This window comes from Mustela nigripes, chromosome 3 (assembly GCF_022355385.1).
Source record: "Mustela nigripes isolate SB6536 chromosome 3, MUSNIG.SB6536, whole genome shotgun sequence".
In the NCBI taxonomy this organism is placed as follows: domain Eukaryota; kingdom Metazoa; phylum Chordata; class Mammalia; order Carnivora; family Mustelidae; genus Mustela; species Mustela nigripes.
This window is the reverse complement of record NC_081559.1, coordinates 98,280,979-98,295,582: the sequence shown is the minus strand read 5'-3', so window position 1 is coordinate 98,295,582 and position 14,604 is coordinate 98,280,979. Positions and strand designations below refer to the sequence as shown.

Below are 14,604 nucleotides of genomic sequence, written 5' to 3'. Positions count from 1 at the left end.
CTCTCTACCTGCCTCTCTGCCTACTTGTGATCTCTCTCTGTCAAATAAATAAATAAAATCTTTTAAAAAAATGTATTATTGCAGATGTATCTTAAGAAGTAATTTACGGGGGCACCTGGGTGGCTCAGTGGGTTAAGCCGCTGCCTTCGGCTCAGGTCGTGATCTCAGGGTCCTGGGATCGAGTCCCACATCGGGCTCTCTGCTCGGCGGGGAGCCTGCTTCTCTCTCTCTCTCTCTCTCTCTCTCTCTCTCTCTCTCTCTTTCTGCCAGCCTCTCTACCTACCTGTAATCTCTCTCTGTCAGATAAATAAATAAAATCTTAAAAAAAAAGAAGTAATTTATGATGTATTATCTAAATTCCTTCTATTTTCCTAATCCTAATTGGAAATTAAGACCAACAGCTTACTATTCTTCATTCTCACAAACTCAGAAATAAAATATACATTCATATGAACACAGACCATCTCTCCATCTATCTAGGAGTAAGTAGTACTTTCATTTCTGCAATACTACTTAATAATCTACAGTCATGAGCTATACTACCTATGATACTATGATACTTCACAGGGATCTGCAGGGATCATGTGCCAAACAAGGCCAACCACTTTTTTTTTTTTTTTTAAATAAACGATTAATGGAGTAAGGCTATGCTCATTTGTTTCTATATTGTCTATGGTTGATTTCATGCCATTATAACAGCAGAATTGAACACTTCCAATTAAGACCCTATGACTCACAAAGTCTAAAATACTTATTTTGTCCTTTACAGACAGTTTATTGACTCCCAAAGCTATAGTCTAACTGCCATAATGCTTCAGGAATTCCTGATCACTTACAGGTGTCAAAGTTGAGTGTTTCTTTATTAAAATGAAGCAGAAAGTTTTCTGGAATTGGAATACCTAGAGTTTTATTTTCAATCTTATTTTGGCAGAGTTGCAGTAAATATCCCTTAAAACTATACCACCAATGACAAACAATGTTTCGCCATAGAAGAGTAAGTTGTATTTACTCATATTTCATTGTGTCAGGTACGGGTAGGTTCTTTCTGGTGTATGTATGCATGTGTGTGTATATAGTTACAACCACGTAATGAACTATTATCTCCAATTTACAGCTAAGTAAAAAGAGGCTCATATGGTTTATAAAAATTACCTATTGACATAGAGCTAGTATGCTGGGAAGCTATGATTTGATTTCAGATCCTCTAGCTTCAAATCCAAGTTCTTCCTAGTAAAGAATAGAGCATATTTTAAAAATATATATATATTTATTTTATTTTATTTTATTTTATTTTATTTTTTAGCTTTCTAGGAAGCTAATTGGACAAAATGCATAGGGAACTCACATCCTGAATTTCCTCATGGTCACACAAGTCCTCTAATATTTAGCTCTAAATAAATACTATAATATAAAACAAGAAAACTCTAAAGAAGAGAAGCTAGCGTCATTATAGTAACTGCAGTGCCTTTTAGAGAACATTTATTCTACTATCATATCAGGTAGAAAAGGAGTAATTCCACAGACCATTTATGGTTCTCCCTGGAAGTGTTCTCTGCACTGAAAGCCAAGACGTTTTTTCACACTACAACAACAGATCTCAGCTCCGCCTCTCAGTATTTCAACCCTGGCTCCAAGCAAATAAAATTTAGGATTCTCATTTGAGGTGTTCACAAATAAAATGCTCTGAAACAACTGCCCTGCATTAGAGTTTCATGAACCACTGGGGTGTAATCAGACCTTGTTTGAAAACCACATTCCAGCTCCGTGTACAATATTACCATGGCGACTGCTACTCAAAAAATTTGTGCTCTAAAGCGAAATGAAGGTCTCAAATTGTTTGAGGACACAAATGGGTTTCTAGTCAGAAACAACCTGCTGAGAAAAGAATTCTTTTAAAGAGATGCATCCAGGTGACTGATCCAAATGAAAATGTAAGGAACTGCCTAAATGACTACTTTCATCCCGCAGAGTTAATTTCCTTAGGAATCCTATCATCATCACAATAAATTTGAGAGCAAAAGTAGATAAGAAAAGGGAATTACCATGTTACTGTTGTGTAGCCCAAATTTTAGAAAAGTTGTTGGTAACATTGAATCAACTTTCTGCATGGGTATTTAACAGTTATTAATTCTACCAGTATTTACTGAGCTTACTGAGTGGGCACCATTGTGTGGTAACTGAAGTTTCCAATATTTAAAAAGAAAATGCTGCCCTCAAGGACTTAAATCTAGTAGAAAACTTCTGCAAATAATAATTACAATCCATGAGTAGAAGTGAAATAAAGGTCGGGTGGGGAAAGAAGAGAGGAGAAAGAACCATTCGTCAGTACACACGCATGCGTTGGTCAACCAGTGCATCTTTAGCTGGTGAAATAGCAGGATCCAGGGTTAGTATAGTTCCAAACTTTCCCCATAGCTGTAACAAATCACTCCTGTGGGAATACAGGACTAGTGTGAAAACAATTTTCAGGACAAATGAAATAAAATGACAATAACAACAAAAAAGAAAAACTGTTCAGGTATTTGGAAAATGGAACTCATCTAGAAATAGCAGGAAAAACACAGGCTTTATGATATATTCATGGCTTTATCATGAATGAGAAGTTAGTTAGCATTGAATCACGCCTGCTTTTTTAAAATCATCATGACTACTACTTGGAAGTGAAAACGTATTCCCTATCACTGTAATTAAGCCATTTGTTTAATTCTCACTCTCAAGCATAAGGGCTTAGAAAGTAAAATGATAACTGGCTACAACAAAAACTTAATCAATATAATGTGATTCATTTATCATGACAAAGTTTATTACAAACGCTAAAATACAAGAAGCTAAACAGTCCATATCTTTTATTTTAGGAAGCTTTCACTTTATAAATCACATGTAAAAATATTGGTGGTTGGGTGTGCCTTTTGCAAAATGTTACTTTATCTTCCTCACATAAATGACGACTCTCACGAATCTCAATCAGGCTAGAGTTATTGCAGTGATCATCAGATTAACATGTTTTCATTTGCTCCAAAGTAAAAACAGATCTATTTTAGCACAATATATTACAAATTCATCTAATGTATTCCAAATTGTTATCTGCAGTTTATGTAGAAACAAACACTATACTCCCTTAACAGTATTGATTCACTAAGAAGACAAACATTGCCACCATCATTTAGCAGCTGTTAACTGCAGGCAGGCTTTTAACCCTTGATTTTCAATTGTTTCATCTGTACAGTATAAATCCTGATTTAGCAGCTTATGAGGACTGAGCGGCATAATCTACATATGTGGCCATCAGCATAATTCCCAGCACAGGATGGGAAATCAATAAATGCTATTTTTCCATTAGAAGAGATACTATAAGATCTATTTCAACCCTCAAGTAACTGTCATTTCTTTCTTTGACTTTATTCATTCAAAATTAAAGGTGGGGGTTAACTGCCGTTTTCCCATCAAAAAGTTCAAATCCAGTAAGTATAAAAGGACTGGAATACAGAAGGGCAATATGTATAATACAAATATGCAGCAACAGCCCTACATTCTGCTTTTGGTTTATGTATTCCAGAATGATGGCAATAATTAACAGTCTTGCTTAGACAGCTATCTGCAGTGTGCAATATGTAATGCAAGGATAAAGTTTACACGTTCATCTTTGATCATTACCCAAAAACCAAGGTGAACAGTCAGGCTGAAGGAGGTGGTGGGGGGTAGAGAAGCCAGAACTAGGTGACATTGTTTAGTTAGATGACAGACTCCAAAACTCTAAGCTGTTGGATGGAAACCACACAAAAGTGAGCATAAAATCTGTCCCACTGGGGCGCCTGGGTGGTTCAGAAAACCTATCAGATGTTTAAAGTACTAGTGCAACTGGGTCAAATTAAGGAACTTCACATATCTGCAAACAATACAGCATTTCATAGAAGTGGGGTTGAAAAGCCGCATGCAAAGCCATTAGCAAATGACTTTTCAACAGAACTAGATGAGTTAGTAGGAAGATAGCTCAAAAGAGAATTATTAAAAAGATAGCTCAAAAGAGAATTATTCAAATTTCAAAAGATTAGGTGAGCCCTTTGGAAAACCTGCTGATGTGTTAAAAAACTTCTGTAAGAAGGATCCTTCTTATGGGCATGCTGTAAACGTCATCCAGAGTGAAGGGTTACACTAACTTTAAAATCAGAAAAATACACTGATAGGAAGAATTAATTTTTTTAGTTTTCACTAAGCATGCATAGTTGCTAGTACTACCTCAAGTTTATAGGATATAAAGTAAAATTAATTGTATTCAAAATTATTAGTTCCATCTTTTCTAGGAGAAATTTCAATAAGCACACTATGCAGTATGTTGTCTGAAATCTGATGTTGCATTTTACTGGATCGGCTGTCCTCAAAAATAAAAACTTTTCTATATTTTCCTTTCCTCTGGAGTACCTATCATAACAAGAGATATCCAAAGTCCAGAATCATTGTGAGTACAAAGTCATTTAAAAATTTATTACCTGCCAGGATGGGATCTTCGTTGCCAACACCCACATGACTCGTTTATTTGAGAAAATAACAAAGTTGAAAAGCTACACTGCACAGATATATCTTGTAACATTCACTAGTTTATTTTAAAAGAAGTTTTAGTAATAACCTTAAAATACTTTTTCCTTTGCTCTGAGACTAACTTCTGGTAAAATAAGATAATCTAAAATATATTGTGTCATTCATTGGGGTGTTGTTGATTATAGTAAAAACAGGAAATCAATGAAAATGTACCATATTAGGAACACTTCAATGAAGTAAACACATTCAGTTAATTGAATATTCCGAATCCATAAAAAAATAATGTTACGAAGAGTATACTAACATCAGAGAATGCTTATATTTTAATGATAGGTGAAATGAATAGGATATACATTATTCAGTATGATTTTAATTGTATTATAAAACATACACATTGAAAAATACAATGTACATAAAAATGTTAACAGTGTGGTGACTCAGATAGAATCAGAGAAGTTTTTTTCTTCCATTTAAAATTTCCTTCCTAGTTTTGTTTGTTTGTTTGTTTTTGACAGAGATCACAAGTAGGCAGAGAGGCAGGCAGAGAGAGAGGAAGGGAAGCAGGCTCCCCGCTGAGCAGAGAGCCCTGTGCTGGGCTTGATCCCAGGACCCTGGGATCATGACCTGAGCTGAAGGCAGAGGCTTTAACCCACTGAGCCCCCCAGACATCCCCTAGTATTTTTTAACATATTCCATGAAAAGCCTTCAATTATTAGCAAGATAAAATAAAAGACTTCCAAGTTTAAGCTCAAACTAAAGCAAGACACCTATTCTCAGTCGTACAAGTCTAATTCATCAAGATCCCTTGTTTCTTGACATGTTACCGTGGAATATAACCACAATTCAAGAAACTCAAGCATGAGTATTCATACATTCTAGTATTGTTATACAATAAATTCACTTATGAACTTGCTTTTAGGGCAGATTTTAAAAATATGATCTAAATTTTTTATAACTAAATGAATGCATCCCACAGAATAAGAACATGTTAAATGTATGTAAAGCAATGTTTTTGACATGATACTAGAAAAAGCTAACAAAAGTGGAAACCAAATCAGTCACCAAATCTTCCCTGTTGGATGATTCTGAGTAGCAAATTCATGGCCTCAGGTTTTCCCTACCATTGTCAGTTACCATTACCTAAGGACCTGAATGAAAATGTGAATTAGAAACTATTTGCCCATCCTAAACACTGTATGGAGCTAGGGAAGGATTTAACATGAATAACATACCTCAGACTTTCAGGTTAGGTTGGGGATAGAGAGGGTGTGTTGACAGACACAGGAACTTACAAGGTATAATATGTCAAGCAAATTAAGTGGCCTACAGAGAAAGAGTGTTACATCCATCTTCATACCCTTTGTACCCGCCTGATACAATACTTAAATCACAGTACTAAGCTGGTAGCAGATGGCTAATAATTCACTGAACAGCAGGTAATACAATAGAAAGATGTTGTTGGAGCTGGGAGGACTCTAGAACAAGGGAAGGGCTGATACCATTCTTTTTGACATCACTGTTGGGAATATCCTAGTACCAGGAATAAATGCAATTAAGAAAGAATCTGCATATGCAGGAACGGTCTCAATATTTTTGTGAGAGTATGGACTGGTAGATATTTCACAGGGCATTTAACAACAAGCACTAATAAATTATTTGCAGAGAGCTGTTATAAATTATACAAAGTAACATATGCATTTCTGAGAATCAAACCACCTCCCACAAATCCCCATGATAATTTTTGTGTTAGAAGAAAAAGAGTACAAAAAGTGTAAAAAGAAAGGTCAACTGGGAAAGATATGGGTTCTCACTAGCCTACAAATTGAGTCTTCTAGAAAGCAATCAGCATGACATCCTCTGCATTTCTTTGCTTCATATTTCATCTGTTATCTCCTGACGCTGGGATAGAGCTTGTGATTTCAAATTTTACAAATGGAACATAATCAGAAAGTGTTGACATAAATATGCAATTGCTGAGTATCAACACAAACAATTCAGTCATGCAAAGAACAGTTACCTAATTTATCCATCAAATTCGTCTTTGTAGGGAGAGTTGGAGAGAGAGGTAGGAAGGGGGGAAAAAAAAGACACACAGGGGAAACTTGTATTCCAGAAAGAAAATATGATAATCATATCATTTCCATTAACCCCACTATCCTTTCAAGTGCTTTTATTGTCTATTTTTAAAATATTATCCACTATCCCAATAAATAGAAAATACATAAAATGTAATTTTCTATAAATGATATTGAAATGATAGCTATTTGGAAAATAAATATAAGTATGAATGCTTTTCACTCACCACACACAAAAATACACAAAGATAGAGTGGTGCCAATCAAGTGGCCAAATAAGATGTCCTCCCTCTTTTTCATAGTCTATGAACAACAATGATATGGCACTCATCCACAGGTAAAAATGCCTTCCTGGGGTTTGAGGAGCCAGATAGGAGACTGTGGAACCCCAGTGCATTTCAAGACTGGGGAGAGCCATTTTGAGAAGGCAGGCTTGCCCCCAAGTGGCTGACATGTAAAGTAAAGTTCCACCTACATGACTAGAAACAGTTCTATGCCTCTATGGACTTGGTTGGCTGCAGACCCATTTGTCTTGGTCCTTGTCACTAGCACCACATGCCAAGGGACTTGGAAGGAGTTACCCCACCCATGTGTGTGTTGGGTAATAGGCATTTGGAACTTGGTCCCAACTAGAGACCCTGAAGTGACCCATGAACCAGCTTCAGCCCTTCTCAGCCACAGTCTGGGAACCCCTAGAGGTGAGGCTGTAAAATTTGGTTAGATCATAGATTCTGAAAGGGCCCTGTAACCGGGCTCTGGACTATTTCAGCCAGTCCACCGACAAGTCTTGCTAGTACAGGAACATGATAGGAAACGTTGCCACCTGTATCACTGGGATCCTATAAGGATCCCCTCACAGCCAAAATATGACAAGAGACCTGATAACCCAGGGCCCCAGCAGAAGAAAATCCCATCTGCAACCCCAGAGATCCTGAAGGGCCCTATGGTCAACTCAAGCTCTCCCAGCCATCACTTATCACAGTCACTTATAATGACAAATACTTACATGTAGAAAAAAAAGGATGATCTGAAATAAATAAACTAACTTTACACCTTAAAATATAGGAAAAAAAAAAACCTATGTCCCAAGATAGCAGAAGAAAGGAAATAATAGAAATTAGAGCAGAAATAAATGAAGTAGAGACAAAAAACACAACAGAAAAAAAAATAATCAAAACAAAGAGTTGGATTTTTGTTTTTGCTTTTGAAAAAAATAAATAAAATTGACTAACTTTTGACTGGACCAACCATGAAAAGAAAAGAGAGGGCTTAAATAAATAAAATCAGAAATGAAGGAGGAGATATCATAACTGACACCACAGAAATAAGAATTACAAGATGCTACTATGAACAGTTATGAACAACAAACCTAAAAGAAAGGAATAAATTCCTAGAAACATACAACCTCTAAAACTGAATCTTGAAGAAATATAAAATATGAACAGATCAATAACAACTAAGGAGTCTGAAGCAGTTTTCAAAAACTTCCCAAAAAGAAAAGCCCAGGACCAGATAGTTTCACCAGTGAATTCTACCAAATAGTTAAACTCATGCCAATCCTTCTTAAATTCTTCCAAAATATTAAAGAGGACAGAATACTTCTAACCTCATTTGCATGTCATCCTTGTGCAGGGGCCATGCTAATCTTCTCTGTATCGTTCCAATTTTAGTATATGTGCTGCCGAAGCGAGCACACTTCTAACCTCATTTTGCAAGGCCAACATTACCCTAATGTCAAAGCCAGTTAAGTATCTACAAGCAAAGGAAACTACAGGCCAATATCCCTGATGAATATAGATGCAAATATTCTCAGCAGATACTAGTAACCTGAATTCAACAGCACATTACAAAGATCATACACCATAATCAAGTGGGATTTATTACTGGGACTCAAAAATAGTTCAACATATACTAATAAATAAACATGACATAACACATTAATTAAATGAGTGATAAAAATCATATCCTCTCAATAGATGCAGAAAAAATATTTTGACAATATTTAACATCCTTTCAAGATAAAAGCTCTCAACACCTTGAGTATAGGAGGAACATACCGCATTGGCAAATGTCTTATCAGGTAAAGGGCTTGTATCCAAAATCTATAAAGAAATTATCAAACTAATATCCAAAAAACAAATAATCCATTGGAGAAATGGGCAGAAGGCATGAACAGATGTTTTTCCAAAGGAGACATACGGATGACCAACAGACACACGAAAAAATGTTCAACATCACTTGGGATCAGGGAAATACAAATCAAAACCACAATGAGATACCACCTCACACTAGTCAGAATGGCTAAAATTAATAAATCAGGAAATGACAGATGTTGGCAAGGATGCGGAGAAAGGGGAACCCTCCTACACAGCTGGTGGGAATGCAAGCTGGTACAGCCACTCTGAAAAACAGCATGGAGGTTCCTCAAAAAGTTGAAAATAGAGCTACCCTGCGGCCCAGAATTTGCACTATGAGGTGTTCATCCTGAAGTACAAATGTAGTGATCTGAAAGGGCACATGCACCCCAGTGTTTTTAGCAGCAATGTCCACAAAAGCCAAAATATGGAAAGAGCCCAGACGTCCATTGACAGATGAATGGATAAAGAAGATGTGGTGTGTATGTGTACACACACACACACACACACATACACACACAGGAATATTACTCAGCCATCAAAAAATGAAACCTTGTCATTTGCAATGATGTGAATGGAAGCAGAGGTTATTATGCTAAATGAAATAAGTTCATCAGAGAAAGACAATTATTGTATGGTTTTACTCATATGTGGGATTTAAGAAGCAAAACAGAAGATCACAGAGGAAGGGAAGGAAAATTAAACAAGACAAAATCAGAGAGTGAGACAAACCATAAGAGACTCTTAATAATAGGAAACAAACTGAGGATTGCTGGAGGGGAGGGGAGTGGGGAATGGGGTAACAGGGTGATGGGCATTAAGGAGGGCACGGGATGTAAAGAGAACTGGGTGATATATAAGCCTGATGACTCACTGGACTCTACATCTGAAACTAATAATATGTTCTATGTGAATTAGTGAGTTTAAATTAAAAAAAAAAAGAAGGAACATACATCAATGTAATAAATGACAAACCCATACATAACAACGTACTCAACAATAAATGTTGGAGGTTTTCCTCTAAAATCAGGTTAACAAGGATGACCACTTCCATCTCTCCTATTCAACCTAGTACTAGAAGTTCTAACCAGAGAAAATGAACTGGCAAAAGAAATAAAAGGCATCCAAAGAGGGAAAAAGAGAGTAAAATTGTCTCTGTTTGCATATGATACAACCTTATATAAAGGTAACACTAAAGACTCCACCATAGGGGTGCCTGCGTGGCTCAGCTGGTCGAGCGTCCGTCTTGGTTTCAGCTCAGGTCGTGATCTCAGGATCCTGAAATTGAGCCCTGTTATTAGTCTCTGTGCTCAGAAGGGAGTCTGCTTGAGGTTCTCTCCCTCTCTCCCTTTGCCCTTCCCCTTGCTCTCTCTCTTCCTTTCACTCTAAAATAAATAAATCTTTAAAAAAAGACTCCACCAAAAAACTGTTAGAACAATAAATGAATTCATTAAATTTGCAAGAGGTAATATCTTCATACAAAAGTCAGTTTCATTACTATCCCTAACAGCAAACTATCTGAAAGAGAAATAAAGAACAAAGTACAATAGTACTAAAAACTGTGCAGTACTTAGGCATGCATTTAACCAAGGAAGTGAAAGATTTGTACCCTGAAGCTCTAAGACATTGATGAAAAAATCAAAGAAGACAAAGATAAATGCGAAGCAAATCCATGTCCATGGATCAGAAGATTTAAAATTTTTAAACTTTACATAATATCCAAAGTGATCTGCAGATTCAACACAATCCCTATCAACATCCCAATGATATTTTTTGACAGAAAAAGAAAATCCTAAAAGTTTGTATAGAACTGCAAAACACCCTAAGTAGCCAAGCAATCTGGAGAAAGAACAAAGCAGGGAACACTACAATTTCTTGTTTTAAGAGATATTATAAAGCTAAAGTAACCCAAACAGTACAGTATTGGCATAAAAAACAGATACACTAACCAACAGAACAGAATCTAGAGACCAGAAATATACCCACACACATATGGTCAATTAATATGACCAGAGAGCCAAGAACACTCAATGCAGAAATGATAACCTTTTCAGTAAATGGTATTGGGACACTGGATAGCCCCATACAAAGGAACAAAACTGATTTCTATCATACACCACTCACAAAAATTAACTTAAAATACATTAAAGTTTTAAATGTAAGACTTGAAGAAAATATAGAAAAAAATCTCCTTGATAATGGTTTGGCTATGGCACCAAAAGTGCAGAGGAAGAAAGAAAAATTAAACCAATGGGACTACGTAAAATTAAGAAGCTTAAGTACAGAAAAATAAATAATCAATAAAATGAAGAGGCAGCCTGTGTAGTTAAAGAAAATATTGGCAAACTATGTATTAGGGATGGAGTTAATATCCAAAACACGTAAATATTTGTCAATGGCAAAAAAGTTTTGATAACTGGATCATGTGAAGATCTCATACAAGGGGAACTGGGAAACAGTCCACATGAAGAAAAAGGGGGAAACAAGGGGAAAAACCTACAGTTGTAATAATCCATATGAAAATAAAGGGGAAGGTACGTAGAAAAAAAAAATCCAAAACACGTAAAGAACCCATTATAGCTCAATAGCAAAAAGACTAATAATCACATTAAAGATGGGCAGAGGATTTGAACTGACAATTTTCCAAAGGTCAATTTGGACATAAAGATGATCAACAGGTACATAAAAAGATGTTCAACATCACTAATCCTCAGGGAAATTCCAATCAAAACCACAAGGAGTTACTACCTCCTATCTGTTAGGATGACCTGTATGAAAAGAGAAGCGATAAGTGTTGAGGAGGATGTAGAAAAGGGAACTCTTGTACTGTTGATGGGAATGTAAATTTTACAGCTTTAATGAAAAAGGCAGTAGGGAAATTCCTCAAAACTTAAAAATAGGGGCGCCGGGGTGGCTCAGTGGGTTAAGGCTTCTGCCTTCAGCTCAGTCATGATTTTAGGGTCCTGGGATCCGGCCCAGCATCCGGTTCTCTGCTCAGCAGGGAGCCTGCTTTCCTCTCTCTCTCTGTCTGCCTCTCTGCCTGCTTGTGATCTCTCTCCCTGTGTCAAATAAATAAATAAACTCTTTAAAAATAAACTACCATATGATCCAGCAAATAATGAGTGCCCTCTGCATAGTACTGTTGCAGGATTAAAAATTATGAGTAAAAAATGATAGAAAAAATATATGCATGCCTTTAAGAGTAGACAAAGATTTAAAATTCAGAAGCACTGTCCATATTAGAAAACAGAGATAAATGTGACTGACAAACCAATAAGGCTAAAATTTAAGTGAGACAGCTGAAAGTACTTTCAGCATATATAACAAGATTATTATCTTAAAAAGTAAAATTCTTATGGACAAAATTGTTCAGTTTCAAAAGGCTAAGACTATAAATGTTCTCATTATAGAAACGAAATAAAAATCACCGATAAAATATGCAAAGATATTGAAATTTTCCAGTAACCCAAACATGAAAAACTTTTATTACCAAAGATACTTTTCCCTTGTTTGTTTTTACCTATGCGAACGGCAAACATACAAGTTTAGTAAAACAAATTTGGCAAGTAAGAATGTACAGGAATTGTCAATTACTATGTTGTGAGGGTGAAAATATAAATTAATGTAGACAACATGGAAGACAATTTGGTAGCATCCACAAGTTCTAAATTCTGTACACCCTGTGTCACTGAAATTACATTTCTACATATCTACCCTAGAAAGCCAAGAGACATATGTCCAGGGGCTAGAAGTAGAAATGTTCACTTTTTCAGAAAAATAAATAAGTGAATAATTAAAGAAAAATAATTTGAATGCCCACTAATGGAGGAGTAGCTAAATAAGCTAAGCTAGTGAACTAAAGGAACATTACACTGCTGGATGCTAGGTAGCTGTTGAATCGTCAGATTTATATGTATACCGATAATTACCAACTCACCAAAATCTGTTGAGTGAAAAAAAAAAAAGTGCTAAAAATTCTTGCATAATAATTTAATTTATGTAAAAAATTAAAACAAAGTAAGATGACAGTGCAGCAGCAGAACACAAAGCAGCATGGGGGCAGTCAGTTGATTTTCCCCAACAGTGCTTTGCAGGCTAGGAACAGGCAGGAGATAATAAGATCCTGGACGAATCCTGCGGATTTCCCAGACGGGTACAAATATAGTCATATTTCAGAGCATCCCGTATGGGACAGCAGTCAAATGAAGAGTCCCAAAGCCTAAATGCATATGGGAGTAAAGTAAGGAAGTGCAAAGTGTGGGCTGAAAGAAGTTTTTTCTCCCCCATGCTTTCTTTTCAAGCAGACATTCAATAGGAATGTTCTATATTCTGGGCATTCTTCTAAGGCTGAGGATATTGTGAAAAAAGAGAGAAAAAAGGTTCTAATTCTTATGGGCCTTATGGTCTAATGGGAAGCACAGAAATAAATATGTAAACTAAATACATAAACAAGAGAAAAATATAAGTTTTCAGAGGACTAAAACCATGCAGGAAAATAAAAACTACTTGCTGGAAAGAGAAAGGTTGGTGAGTATTTTAATAGAACCGTCTGAGAAGGAAGCATTTGAGTAAAATCTAAATAATGCAGAAGAGGCAGCCAAGCAAAGATGTGAGAGAGATGTTTCAGGCAGGAGGGAAAAAAAAAAAAAAAAAAAAAAAAGGTACAAAAGCCTGAGGCTGGACTAAGCTTGGCTTCTTCAAAGGGAGAATATAGAAAGATCCCTATAAACTGGGTATAGTGATTAAAGGCGAGCGATAGGAAATAGGATCTAAGAGGTCGGTGGGGAAGATTGTACAGTGCTTTGGAAGAACATAGATATTATCCTATTTGCAACAGGTAGCTAGCTTATGGTAGGTTATAAAACGGTTGTGACAGGATCTGATTTAGTATCTAAGAAAAGTAGAGGAGCAAAAATCAAGCTGACAGGAGCCAGTAGGAGACTACTGAAGAAGTCCAGGAGAGGTAAAATGGTGGAACCAATAGGATTTACTTATGCATCTGATGTAAAGAAGCAAGGCAAATCATAGAGAAAAAGATGTAATTCAGTAGAGAGATGGGAGGACCGGAAGTTAAGTAGAATGTCTAAATGTAACATTTTAGACTTATGTAGCTGTTACACGAGAAAGAAAATTTAAACATGCAGTCATCCATGAGGATAATTAGTCTGAAATAAAAATGGAGATCGTTGTGGAGGAGGTCAGACTGAATGGGTGGGTTCTGTGATGAGGTATCACATAGGGTGATCGTAGCAGGGCTTGGCGTGAATGAAGGCAATCATCTAGAAGCTAAAATATTTAATCAATTGGAGGGAGAGATGCCTGGGAGTTTGTAGGTGGCAGCGAAGAAAGGAGAGGTAAGGGGTAGTTAGCAGATGATTAAAGTCCCAGATGAGCAGAACTTTTTACATAAAGGTGACAAATTACTGAGTTATATGTAGGAATGTGGAGTGTTTTGTTCAAATCCTTACCCAAGGGACATAGGGTTGAGAAATCACAAGTCTTAGTCTGAGAAAGCACAGAGAAAGTGTGATCAGGGCAGAGAGAAATCACAGTGCCAGTGAAGTGGTTGAGAATACAATGACACTGGGTTATATAGAATCTCTCCTTGGCAAAGAGTAACCAAAAAAAACAGGATGTGAGTTTGTTGACGAATGTTAGAGCAGGTGGACACATGAACACACAAATGGGTGGATGGTTCTACAGACTGAATATCTTTCAGAGTGATTGAGGGAAACAGGGATGTTAAGAATGGTGAGTTTATTTGGTTTTGATTTTTCCAGAAAAATTTGAAGTCAGCTCTTAAGCTGATTCTAGTGCTTTTTGCAAGAATGAAAAACATTGTGAAAATTATCAAAGAC

At 36.3% G+C, this 14,604-nt stretch overlaps 1 non-coding gene across 1 annotated transcript; it reads right to left on the bottom strand.

Annotated features, from left to right (window-relative positions):
• Positions 1 to 8,195: 8,195 nt before the first annotated feature.
• On the bottom strand, positions 8,196 to 8,305 carry LOC132014700 (U6 spliceosomal RNA). Its single transcript, XR_009403354.1, has one exon. It is a non-coding gene; the product is annotated as a U6 spliceosomal RNA (small nuclear RNA).
• Between the last annotated feature and the right edge of the window lie 6,299 nt (positions 8,306 to 14,604).